Below are 3707 nucleotides of genomic sequence, written 5' to 3'. Positions count from 1 at the left end.
GTCCAAACTTTGCTTGTCCAAGCTGAGTCCTCTGGCTACAATGTCCTCTTCTCTCCACCCTGTCCATGTTGAAATCATTTCTTTTAAATCCTGCTTTTGAAACATTATAGGGACTGAATTGTAAGTGAAATATACACTGATATAAATCTAAATTTTTGCTAAACGTTCAGGCAAAAATCACATTAAATTCAAAGACTACTTATTGAGTTTCTGACAACTTGCCTGGTCCTCTGCCAGTTAGAAATTTCTGCAAGTTGACCCCTGGGATTGTGACAAACTGGTCAACATAGGGAGGTGGTTGACATAAGGAACTAGGCCTACTGTACTGATATGTCCAGTCTATGAAAATTAATTCCACCGTCCCTGCACAACATGGCCGGTAAAGCCACAGAAACAGTCCCGGCCACAGAGCAGGAGTTGCCACAGGCTCAGGATGAGACAGGGTCTGGGACAGAATTTGATGATGAATCAGTACCAGAGCTAGAGGAGCAAGATTCTACACAGCAAGGGCAAGCACCGCTGGCCCCAGCAGCTGAAATCGATGAAGAACCAGCAGTAAAGCAAAACAGAGTGAAAAGAAGGCACGGAAGGCTATGTCCAAACTGGGTCTTCCACAAGTTACAGGAGTTACTAGAGCCATTATCTGGAAATCTAACAATCTCCTCTATGTCATCCCAAAACCAGACATAGTTTTTGGTGAAGCCAAGATTGAGGATTTAGCTCAGCAGGCACCACGAGCAGCTGCTGAGAAAGTCAAAGTTCCAGGTGAAGGTCTTTCAACCATTCAAGAAAACACACAGACTCCAACTGTACCAGAGGAGAGTGAGGAGGAAGAGGTTGATGAAACAGGTGTGGAAGTTAAAGACACAGACTTGGTCACGTCACAAGCAAATGTGTGGAGAGCAAAGGCCGTCCGAGCTCTGAAGAACAACAGTACAGATATTGTAAATGCTATTATGGAACTAACGATGTAACTATCAAAAACAAATGAGGACTTTTTTGGTGTTTCAAAAGAGTACCTACAGCTTGGTTTGAAATTTGCGCTGTTTCTATCATTAATAAAGTTATGGCTTCTTGCTGGATGAAAGAAAAAAAAAAAGAAGAAAATTAGGTCAACTTCCAGAGGTGGTCAATATGAAGAGGTGGTCAACTATGGAGGTCCTACTGTTTTGAGATGAATGAGAAATGGTCTCTATACTGAAATACACTGATCGCTTGTTGAAATATCATGTACCTTCACACTGCTTGACAAGCAACTACTGCCATTGTTCTCTGAGCACTTCTCAGTCATCTTAGCACCCTATGCACTGGGATGCCCTAAAATTCCCCAGAATCCCCCAGCTAAGAAGTTAATGACCAGCACAGGGAACGAGCTCCAAGCCTTTGCTCCTGGCTGGTATTAATGCCAATTATTAAACATGTCTAATATCAACACTTATCATAATGTAAATTTCTTTTTATGAAGTGTCCTGGGAGATCCAAGGGTGAGGTCATTTTAATTACAAAGCAGAAAACTTGGGTAGTCTATACAAGTAGTAGAAAGGTAAGTAAGTTAAGGTGGTACATGACACAAATACATCTTTTTTCTCCTGGCGAGTCTTATCTCCTTTGATATTTCTAATTACACATATATTAGGGAAAAAATATTATTTTATGTATTGGTTTATCGAAGTGTGTGCTACGGTGACTATAATTAACAACAGTTTGTTTTATAATTTTAATAGCTAGAAGAATGAATTTTGAAAGTTCCCAACACTAAGAGATGATAACTTTTGAAATGATAGGTATGTTAATTTCTCTGATTTAATCATTACATATTGCCTGTATGTATCAAAATATCACATTGTACTCCATAACTACATTAAATATAACTATTTAATATAATGTATCAATTAAAAATAACAATAGAACAAAAAAAAAGGAATTTTGTGTTAAGTAAGAGCTTCCGACCAAAAGCCAGAGCTTTTCCTAAACATATCGTAAAGTCCTAAACCAGTGGCTTGAATTCTGCAGGAGCTCTTTTTGTTTATTTCCTAGCCCTCCGTTCTCTTCCCAGGTTGAGATTTGAAAGCCAGGAACTTCCCTGATAAGTAAATGTATACTGAAAGCATTTTGAAAATATTTACAAGTAAAAATAACTGCTGAACTCAGTGTCTACGAAATACAACCGAATTCAAAAGTGCATTTGATATCTAGCCCTTTTATGCCCCTATCTTTACTACATTTAAGGAATGTTAAGGAACATATGATATTTTATCCAATATTTTGTTAGACGCATAGCTCAACGACCAAGGAGATTTTGTCTCATGTGCCTGGGAACACGCACATAATAACAAGATCAGAGGAAAAGCAAGGAGTCAGATAAATACTTTAAGGATAGCACTTAAAAGCTCTGTTGGGTAGGAAAGTCCAGCATAAAAGAAATCCATATTTTTACACAATATTAAAACAAGAAATCTTAAATGATAGTTGCTTAAAATGTCTGCAATTATATAGTATTCAGAAGGGGCACCCCCTACTGTTTTCCGTTCAAATGAAAGGGAAGAACATAGGTAAATTACCACCTGTGGTGTGTGATAGCGGACACTGTACACAGCTGTCACTGTGGCCCTGTAATTATGCAAGGATCTTTTCACTATTATACAATTAGAAGGATCTGTCTTTCTTTCTTCCACTAGGTAATGTTTTTGTTGGTGTCAAGAGCCACTGGACTATCTCTACTTGTATCTGAGTTGAATATACTCAGTACATTATAGAGGACTCATTTTGTTTTCTTTCTTTCTTTTTTTTTTTTTTTTGAGACAGAGCCTCAAGGTATTCCCCTGGGTAGAGTGCTATGGCATCATAGCTCACAGCAACCTCCAACTCCTGGGCTCAAGCGAGTCTCCTGCCTCAGCCTCCCAAGTAGCTGGGATGACAGGGTGCCCGCCACAACGCCCGGCAATTTTTTGGTTGCAGCCACCATTGTTGTTTGGCGGTCCCGGGCTGGGGATTCGAACCCACCACCTTAGGTGTATGTGGCTGGCGCCTTAGCCACTTGAGCCACAGGCACCCAGCCTCATTTTGTTTTCAAGATCATGTTCAGGTCCCCTGAGAAATGTCTATCATAATAAGAAAATTGTCTTATTCCAATAACTTTTTATTTTTGAGACAGAATCTCAAGCTGTTGCCCTAGTTAGAGTACTATGGCATCATAGCTCACAGCAACCTCAAACTCTTGGGCTTAAGCAATTCTCTTGCCTCAGTCTCCCAAGTAACTGGTACTATAGCCACCCACCACAACGCCCAGATATTTTTTGGTTGTAGTTGTCATTGTTGTTTGGCAGGCCTGGGCTGGATTCGAACCTGCCAGCTCTGGGGTATGTGGCTGGCACCCTAGCAGCTAAGCTACAGGCACCGAGCCATACTCCAGATAACTTTTAATAAATTAAAAATATTTTTTATATATTACTTAACAAAATAACTCTTTTCTAGTGATCAATTCTTTTGGACTTTACCAAGGGAAGATCGAATACTGTGTAAAACCTTTCAGCAACATAAGTACGTCAGAAGACAGAGTACAATCTAAAGCATAGTCATTAAATAATTTTCTAAGATACCTTTCTAATTTAAAACATAGATTTTAAAATCTGGATGTTTAAAACATCTGGATGTTAACAAACTTTTAAAAATTAAAATTAAATATGTCAAGATCACTGAGGGATGGG

The 3707-nt window shown here is 39.1% G+C and overlaps 1 pseudogene; it reads left to right on the top strand.

Annotated features, from left to right (window-relative positions):
* Window positions 1-372: 372 nt before the first annotated feature.
* LOC100953551 lies at window positions 373-974 on the top strand (annotated as a pseudogene).
* Window positions 975-3707: the final 2733 nt, after the last annotated feature.

This window comes from Otolemur garnettii, unplaced genomic scaffold (assembly GCF_000181295.1).
Source record: "Otolemur garnettii isolate 467f Iridium unplaced genomic scaffold, OtoGar3 scaffold00032, whole genome shotgun sequence".
In the NCBI taxonomy this organism is placed as follows: Eukaryota; Metazoa; Chordata; class Mammalia; order Primates; family Galagidae; genus Otolemur; species Otolemur garnettii.
This window is presented reverse-complemented; position numbering and strand designations above follow the sequence as displayed.